Consider the following 9773-nt stretch of genomic DNA (forward strand, 5'->3'; position numbering starts at 1 on the left):
AATGTAAGTATGGGTATTTCACTGGTAAGAGTATGTCTGGGTGGAAATCTTGATCTCAATTTTCTTCAGTAGCTCCATACACCTGAATTATACTCCTACTAACAATTAGACTGGAACATATCCTCACGACTGAGTGTTACTCACCAAGATTAGAGCCAGACATCCTAGAGTGTTAAGTCAAGTGGGCCTATGGAGCATTACTGTGAACAAAGCTAGTGGAGGTGACAAAATTCAAGCTGACCTATTTCAAATCCTAAAAGATGATGCTGTTAAAATGCTGCACTCACTGTGTCAACAAATTTGGAAAACTCAGCAGAGGCCAGAGAACTGGAAAAGGTCACGTTTCATTCCAATTGCAAAGAAGGGAAATGCCAGACTGTGTCCCAACTACCACACAATTGCACTCATTTCCATGCTAGAATGGCAATGTTCAAAATCCTTCAGTTAGGTGTCAGAGGTAAGTGAACCATGAAGTTCCATAGGCACAATCTGGGTCTTGAGGAGGCAGAGGAATAAGACATCAAATTGCCATCTCTCCCTGGATCGTGCAGAAAACAAGGGAATTTGAGAAAAATATCTGCTTCATTGACTATGCTAAAGCTTTCCCCGGTGAATCACAAGAAACTGTGGCAAATGCTGTAAGAGATGGGAATACCAGACCCCCTTGCCTGCCTCCTGAGAAATCTGTATGCAGGAAAAGAAGCAACAGTTAGAACAAGAGATGGAACAATGGACTGGCTCAAAATTGAGGAAGGAATATGTCAAGACTATATACTATCACCCTGCTTATTTAACTTATATGCATGGTACATCATGCGAAATGCCAGGCTGAATGAAGCACAAGCTGGAATCAAGATTGTTGAGAGAAATGTCGGCTATATCAGATATGGAGATAACACCACTCTTATGACAGAAAGTGAACAGGGAAAAAAGATCCTTTTTATGAGGGTGAAAGAGGGGAGTGAAAAATTTGTCTTACAACACAACATTCAAAACTAAGATCATGGCATCCAGTACTATTCAGTTCAGTTCCGTTCAGCCGCTCAGTTGTGTCCAACTCTTTGTGACCCCATGAACCGCAGCACGCCAAGCTTCCCTGTTCATCACCAACTCCCGGAGTCCATCCAAACTCATGTCTATTGAGTGGGTGATGCCATCTAACCATCTCATCCTCTGTCGACCCCTTCTCTTCCTGTTCTCAATCTTTCCCAGCATCGGGGTCTTTTCAAATGAGTCCACTCTTCGCATCAGGTGGCCAAAGTATTGGAGTTTCAGCTTCAGTATCAGTCCTTCCAATGAACAACCAGGACTGATCTCCCTTAGAATGGACTGGTTGCATCTCCTTGTGATACAAGGGACTCTCAAGAGTCTTCTCCAGCACCACAGTTCAAAACCATCAATTCTTCAATGCTCAGCTTTCTTTATAATCCAACTCTCACATCCTTGTATGACCACTGGAGAAACCATAGCCTTGACTATAGATGGACCTTTCTTAACAAAGTAACGTCTCTGCTTTTTAATATGCTGTCTAGTTTGGTCATAAATTTCCTTCCAAGGAGTAAGTGTCTTTTCATTTCATGGCTGCAATCACCATCTGCACTGATTTTGGAGCCCAAATAAATAAAGCCAGCCACTGTTTCCACTGTTTCCCCACCTATTTCCCATGAAGTGATGGTACTGGATGCCGTGGTCTTAGTTTTCTGAATGTTGAGCTTTAAGCCAACTTTTTCAGTCTCCTCTTTCACTTTCACCAAGAGGCTCTTTAGTTCTTCAATTTCTGCCATGAGGGTGGTGTCATCCAATACTATCACTTCATGACAAATAGAAAAAGTGTAAGCAGTGACAGTTTTCGTTTTCTTGGGCTCAAGAATCCTTGCAGACACTGACTGCAGCCATGAAATTAAAAGATGCTTGCTCCTTGGAAGAAAAGCAATGGCAATCCTAGACAGTGTAGTAAAAGGCACAGACATCACTTGGCGAACAAAGGTCTGTATTGTCAAGTGGTGATGCTTTTTCCTGTAGTCACGAACAGAAGTGAGCTGCACCATGAAGAAGGCTGAGCGCCAAAGAATTGATGCTTTTGAACTGTGGTGTTGGAGGAAACTCTTGAGAGTCCCTTGGACTTCAAGGAGACCAAAGCAGCCAATCTTAAAGTATATCAATGCTAAATATTCATTGGAAGGACTGAAGCTGAAGCTCCAATACTTTGACCACCTCGTTGGAAGAGCCCATTCAGTGTAAAAGACCCTGATGCTGGGAAAGACTGAAGACAAAAAGAGAAAGGCGGCAACAGAGTATGAGATGGATAGGCAGCATCACCGCATCAAAGGACATGAATTTGACAAACTCTGTGAGACAGTGAAGGACAGAGGCCCCTGGTGTGCTAGTGTCCATAGAGGTGCAAAGATTCGGACATGATTTAGCGACTGAATGACCAGAAGAACGAGCCTAAGCGCAGGTGTAGAATTCATATTCCATAGGGTTCTCACAGAGAATTCACAACAGTCTTTGAAATGGCATCTCAAGGTTCTATATTGAATTTGCACATCAGTGTCATTCACTTTTTAAAAACAATCACAAAAGATCCTAATCCTTACCATGACAATGGAAGAATTCAAATCCAAAAAAACTATCCTGACTTCAATCATAACATCGACTTCTGTTCAAAGCAATCGGAATTCTGGCTAGCATTGACATCCTTAAGTTCTTTATGAGAACTCTAAACATCATTCCTGATTTTAAATGGTCCTTGAGGTACATTAATGGCCTAAGAGGTACGGGCTTCCCAGGTGGAACTAGTGGTAAAGAACCCAGCTGACAATGCAGGAGACAGAAGAGATACGGGTTTGATCCCTGGGAAGATTCTCCCGGAGGAGGGCATGGCAATTCACTCCAGTAAGCTTGCCTGGAGAATCCCTGTAGAGCATGGAGGGCTAGAGCCCCAGGGTCGCAAAGAGCCAGACACGACCGAAGGGATGTCACATGCAAGAGGAACATATTTGATTGACATTTAAATACATCACTATGTGATTGCAAAGTCAGACATGACTGAGCAACTGAACTGAACTGAGGTGATCGCAACCCTGCCTAAACTGACAAGTGGCACCGTGTCTATGAGCACTTAGAAGTAAAATGTATGCCTGAAACATTTCCCAGTGTCTATAAGCACAAATTTCTCCACCCTTTCATTCATAACTTGTAATGTTTGATGATTTTTAAACTATGCTTTCATTTTCTCACTCCTATATTACTTTTTCCTTTGGCTGAACCATGAATGCTTCCACTGTCTTTACCTTTCTCCACTCTTGTCATCCTTTTTAGCCGGATTTTTGCAGAGTGACTAAAGATGGGAGAGAGAATAGCAGGTCTTCTTGTAAGGTCTCTTGCAAGTGCTACTCCCTACCTTTGTTTTAGGTACTGTGAGGTGTACCCACGTCAAGCACAGCACACAGTCAGTGGCCTTGATAGAGACCTGACATCCAGAAGATGAAATTATTCTCACTGTCTTATATTACCTTCACAGAGAATTCAGTGATGCTGCAATGCCCACCTTTGTGAAGTCATGGTTAACCACAGGGTGTAACTGGTAATCTGAGGACCTGCATTTTTGGTTGCTGCTCAGTTGCTTCATTGTGTCCGACTCTCTGCAATGCCATGGTTTGCAGCACTCCAGGCCTCCCTGTCCTTTACTATGTTCTGGAGTTTGCTCAAACTCATGTCCGTTGAATTGGTGATGCCATCCCACTATCTCATCCTCTGTCACCCCTTTATCCTCCTGCCCTCAATCGTTCCAAGCATCACAGTCTTTTCCAATGAGTTGGGTCTTTGCATCAGGTGACCAAAGGATTGGAGCTTTCAGCTTCAGCATCAGTCCTTCCAATGAATATTCAGGGATGCTTTTCTCTAGAATTGACTGGTTTGATCTCCTTGCTCTCCAGGGATGCTCAAGAATCTTCTGTAGCAGCACAGTTTGAAAACATCAATTCTTCGGCACTCAGGCTTCTTTATGGTTCAACTGTAACATCCGTACATAGATAAATTTTCCCAGCGTGACCCATATTTCCTGGACTCAGCGTGGCCTTAGGAAAGTTGAATACACCTCTTGGGACTATGAGATGGGAAGTTGCTTTGGATACTATTTTTTCCAAGCACATAAAGAATTTTCAGTGTTTCAGACAATGAGCAGTAAGTTGTGTGTCCATGTTTCAGGAACACACCTGGGCGGTTTTACATCCCATCTTGCTGAGTGATTCCAATCGGGTGTGATGGATGCCAGGAGAGAGAGAATGGATATAGAGGATTTAGATGTGATGCACAGTGGGTCAGAGTTCCATCTTGTCCAGAAACTAGGGGCAGAGTGGTCAGGCAGGGCAGAGAGGAGGGGCAGCCCTCCAGGTGGTGATGGAGCTTACATTGAGATGGTCATTGCCTGCCTGTCCCAGCAGGTCAGCTGTCTTCACAACAATGTCTATGGCCATGCTGTTTGTCATAACCCAGACTGAGGGACAGTGAAAATGCAATAATTAATATAAAGTGTTCAAACATTGCCTGCCACAAACTAGGCACTCAGGAACGCAAGTTTATGAATGGTAAGTTCATTTTGGTCAAGAGAAATCAATTTCATGGCTGGGTTAACAGAAATACAAAGAAGTTTTGAATTAGGGTTTGAAAAAGAGGCTCCTACTATTGAAAACTCAGTAAGGGACTTCCCTGGTGGCCCAGTGGATAAGAATCCGCCTGCACGTGCAGGAGACATAGGTTCAATCCCTGGTTCCGGAAGAGCCCACATGCTGTAAGCCCATGCATCACAACTACTGAGCCAGCACTCAAGAGCCCACAAGCAGCGACTACTGAGCCCAGGCACCCCAGAGTCTGTGCTCCACGAGAGAGAAGTCACTGCAGTGAACAATCCCTGGACCACAGCTAGAGAGTGGCCCAACGGTCAGCAAAAGTAGAGAAAGACTGCGGACAGTGGCGAAGACTCAGAATAACCAAAATTTAATTAAATAATGAAATAGACTAAAAAGTACATTGCTTGGGTTCATTAGGACACAGGTTCTAGAAAGCATCCAAGTAAGACAGCAAGGAGTGACTGCTTAACTAGAAAAACATGGGAATGAGGGAAAGCCTTGCCTGCTTTCCTTGCTGGCATAACCACGGGAGAATTCAGTGTAGCCCTGGAGTCAGACACCAATCCATACAGCGCATACCTTTCTTAATGCCCTAAGTCTGTCGCACTCCATCTGACTGACAACCAATGAATGTGGGGTTGTATATATGTATCTTTTCTCTCTCACAGATGCGGGTCAAAATGAAGGTCGAGCTCTTTACGTGTCCCATAACTCTGTAATAGGACATGTTATCAACGTGGATGAAGAAGAAAACGAGACAGATTTGGTTGGAATAATTGGTATGAGACGCCCCTGGTGCCTCAGCTGGTAAAGAATCCTCCTGCTATGCAGGAGACCTGGGTTCAATCCCTGGGTTGGGAAGATCCCCTGGAGAAGGGAAAGGCTACCCACTCCAGTATTCTGACCTGGAGAATTCCATGGACTGTATAGTACACAGGTTCACAAAGAGTCAGACACGACTGAATGACTTTCATGCTTCTCATGGCATCTTAATATCCCATTGCCATTGTCATGCAACATGCCCACTGTCAGTAGTTTCATTCAGAAAACCAGGAGGTATTGACAATATTCACTATTCATTGTAAAAGATCTGCATATTTATGTTCACTGAGCTAAGGATCCTGGAAGGTAATCCACCAAGAAACAGGGGCTGAATATAATTTTCAAATATTTGAAAATAATCTCCCACCTTTCAAGTTTTTAAAAATTGCTATTACAGTTTTTTTTAAAAATGTAATCAACTAAGCTCAAGCCATAATGAGGCTGACCTGAATGACGTCATTTTACAACAGTTTTCCCACGCAGTTTAACCCTTGGAACAAAAACTTGTTAAACTTCATCCTGTTTTGTTATCACAATGCATTGTTCCTATGAACAGTGACATGACCCCCAAATGGCCTCATAGAAGCACTGAGGTGTGTGCCATTGAGACAGCAGATGTCTGTTTCAGAAAAGGAATTGGGTTGAATAATGGGTTAAAGTCTAAATTGTCTCCCACATGGTATGTGATGGGGTAAACGTGTCCTTGTAAGGGGGGAACAGTGTTTCCTAATAATTTGGGTCTAGAACAAGACAGGAGTGTCAGGTAGAGGTAGTGGGAAGTTGATAAAGAAGCAAGTCAGTTGCCTACTCAGATGGTTGAATCCCAAATTCATGGAGCACCTACAAGTTTCTGGGTTCTTTCTGCTGACAGAGGCAGAATTTAATTACAGAATTGGATGGAAATTAATTCTTAAGATGGAAGATACCTGTGTCATGGAACATGGAAACTGTTTGAGGCTCTCTTAAATCATACAAGTGAGGATCTGATTGACATGTTCAATTTCTTGTTGTGTATATTCAGACATTTCTGTGGGTTCTGAGAAACAACACTGTCCTTTCTGTACATTGATTATCAGGCACAGATCATAAGATTTCAGACAGTGACTTTGAGAGGTTCAAAGAGGAGACGAGAGACAAAGGGATTCCAGAAGAAAACATTGTGAATTTCATCGATAATGGTAACGAAATTATATTTTTTCCTGAATATCGTTCACCTGTAAATTGTAAATATGTAAAATATGTAAATATCATTAAAAAATCAACTTATTTAAAATAGCTTCTCCCAGAATTAATCTCTTATAAAATACATTACTTAGAAAGAAAGAAACCTTACAAATACAGTGGAATGGTAATAACTGGTGGCTCTTTTATTTCTCCCATTTTGTTTTTCCACAGATGACTGTCCAGAGGCGTGAACAAAAATGACTTGGACACAGACACTTTTGTAAGTAGACCTGGTCTGTTATTAATGCTGCCCCACCAAATAAATAAAAAAGGGCATACCGTTATTTACTTCGGTCCTGTCTGACTCTTACCAACTCCATGCATTTTGGCCTGCCAGGCGCCTCTGGCCATGGGATTCTCCAGGCAGGAATACTAAAATGGGTTGCCATTTCCTTCTCCAAGAGATCTTCCAAACCCAGGGATCAAACTAACATCTCTTATATCTCCTGCATGGGCAGGTTGGTTCTTTACCACCTCTGCCAATTTCATACATGCCAAATTTTACAGGTAATTTTTTTTTTTTTTTTTGCCCCAGAAACTTACATTATGTCACTAGAGAACTTTGTTACATTAGGTAATCTCTCTTCTCTGGAGCCATATTAAATTGCAAACTGATTGGTTGACTAATGCTGAGCATCTTTAATGAGAACGTGTCAATCTGCAGGAATCTTGCAGACCAGACTCATCAAAGAGAAGCAGGAATCACCAAAAATTGGTGGAAACTTAGTGTTCCTGTCAGTCCTGACCTCATGGTTGTCCATACACGTCCCTTCTCCAGGAGACCCAGGATTAAATACAGTTCACCTTTCCTGCAAGATTAGTTTTTAATCTCACACGATGCTGACAGAACCAGTAAAGCCATTCCAACTGCACTGTCTGAAATAAGCATTTGAATTATAGTCCCCTTCACAAGGGGAATTCTTTTAGTGGAATCTTTAAGCTTTCTAAAGTAAGACAGCCTCAGAAAATGACACTGATCTAGGCTAAATGTGGCTTTAATTTTCTGTTTAGAAAAAAAATGAAAGAAAAGAGGCAAGGAAAACACCAGCTGGCAGGTAAATATGGTAAAAAAAAAAAAAAAAGACATGCTGAAAACATTCAAAGGATTATTACTCAGCTATAAAAATGAATGAGATCATGGCATTTGCAGCAACATGCATGGACCTACAGAATGTCATACTAAATGACATAAGTCACAAAGAGAAAGACAAAAACAATATATATCGCTTATATGTAGAATCTAAAATAAGACTTGCAAGAGGTTATTTTCAAAACAGAAACACACTCGCAGACATAGAGAACAAACTTATGATTGCAGAGAGGGAGGAAATTGGCTAAGGGTTAGGAGTTTGAGATTAACACATGCAAAGTATTATACACAGGGAAGATAGACAAAAAGATATTTCTGTACAAAGCAGGGAGCTATATGCAACACTCTGTAAAAACCTAAATGGGAAAAGACACTAAAAACAAAACCCCAGATATTCATAGCTTCATGTATAAATCAATCACTTTGCTATACACTTGAAACCAATACACCATTGTTAATCAACTGTACTTCAAAACAAAATTAAAATTAAACAATTAACTCTTGAAGACCCGAAAGACAAATCTTTTGGAATTAGGAGAAGAGACTAATTCAGAAAATGCAAACTTAAAACAGATTTTAAACCATCTTTAGATGAACCATTTGAATGAATATGCATTCCGAAACTATTACTCCTAGAATCACTCCCCAGTGGGAAAGTTTTCCCCGCATGTACATCCTGGGGAAAATTCCACAGGGACCCCCACCTACATCACTGAGATGTGGAGTGTTGAGGTCCACCAGGATTCTAACACTGGATCACCTACCAGCTCCTGTACCATGGACAGCCTACTGCCTGAGGCTCACCCCTGTCAGCTGTCACACAGTCAACTCGACTAAACCTTTGGTCCTATTTCATTCACCTACAGGAATAGTCCCTGAGAGGAGACACATCCTCATCTCCATGGAATCAATGTCAACAACACGAAGACGACCTTCTTGGTTCCTGATTAACACGGTCCTTCCCTCTTCACACTCCCTGTCCAATCTCGTCTCTCCTGGTCACTAAATCACGTCCTGTCTGGTGGTGTTTGATTTCTGAGGGTTTAAATACACTGATTTAATTTCTGCCCTGCACATGTGTGTCTGTGTAAAAATCATCTAATTTATTCATTTTTTAAAAGTTAATTGATTTATTAAGAACTTGTCATAGACCAAACACCGCGCTAAGAACCTCACTTACATTATCTAATTTTATCACCAGTTAGCTTTGGGGGCAAGTATTATTGTTGTTCTTATTGATGGAGCAGAAAAGCACAGCTCAGAGATATTAGCTTGCTGAAGTCCCTTGGCTTGTGAGTAACAAAGCTGAGATTCTGACACTGAACCCCGAGGCCATCATCCACCTCTAATTTAAAACACACAAATGTCCATGTTGATTATGCAGGAAACTGTGTCTTTTTTAGGACAGGTGTCCATCACAGACAACTCCGATGAGGATTTGATAGCGTTGCACTCACGTGTCCACGTGAGATGAAGAGAAAGGATTCAACTATCATGGGACTCAGGACAGGATCCTCTTACTGTACTGGGAGTGGGGCTTCTGATCAAGAAAAAGTCCTCAGAAAGCAACTAATTCATTACAGGGCATTACAGGGAAAAGAGCTTGAGTTGGCCCCACAGAGCTCCATAGAGAGAAAGCGTCAGATGCCACGGGCTGCAATTGAGGGTCAATGTCTTTTCCGACAGCACCAACACTTCTCATTGAGCTGAAGGACTGATATTTCTTAACCATTACTGTTGATCCGTTGTTTGCTTGCGCTGTGTGCACCTCAGAGCATTTCCCTGACATTGAGTGGAAAAATGATCACTCTTTCCTGACTCATGCTAATGGGCCACCCTTGGAAGGTATGCTGAAATGAACAACCTGGATAACTATTTCAGAGGAATCCCTACGCTGGGTCACCTGCTTCCAGGTGGAGACTCCAGAGAGAACAGTGTACATGTCTTCCTCACATCTTTGTACATTCCTGTTTGTCCAACTGAACCTTGATGGCTGTGTTTCCCTG

General features: G+C 42.0%; 1 long non-coding RNA gene across 1 annotated transcript; it reads left to right on the plus strand.

Annotated features, from left to right (window-relative positions):
* The first annotated feature begins 6528 nt into the window (after positions 1-6528).
* On the plus strand, positions 6529-8763 carry LOC148773022 (uncharacterized). Its single transcript, XR_016037004.1, has 3 exons — positions 6529-6631; positions 6849-6897; positions 8634-8763. It is a non-coding gene; the product is annotated as an uncharacterized LOC148773022 (long non-coding RNA).
* Positions 8764-9773: the final 1010 nt, after the last annotated feature.

The sequence above is a fragment of the Moschus berezovskii genome, chromosome Y (assembly GCF_049115385.1).
Source record: "Moschus berezovskii isolate FMDL1 chromosome Y, NW_MosBer_1.0, whole genome shotgun sequence".
Taxonomy (NCBI): Eukaryota; Metazoa; Chordata; class Mammalia; order Artiodactyla; family Moschidae; genus Moschus; species Moschus berezovskii.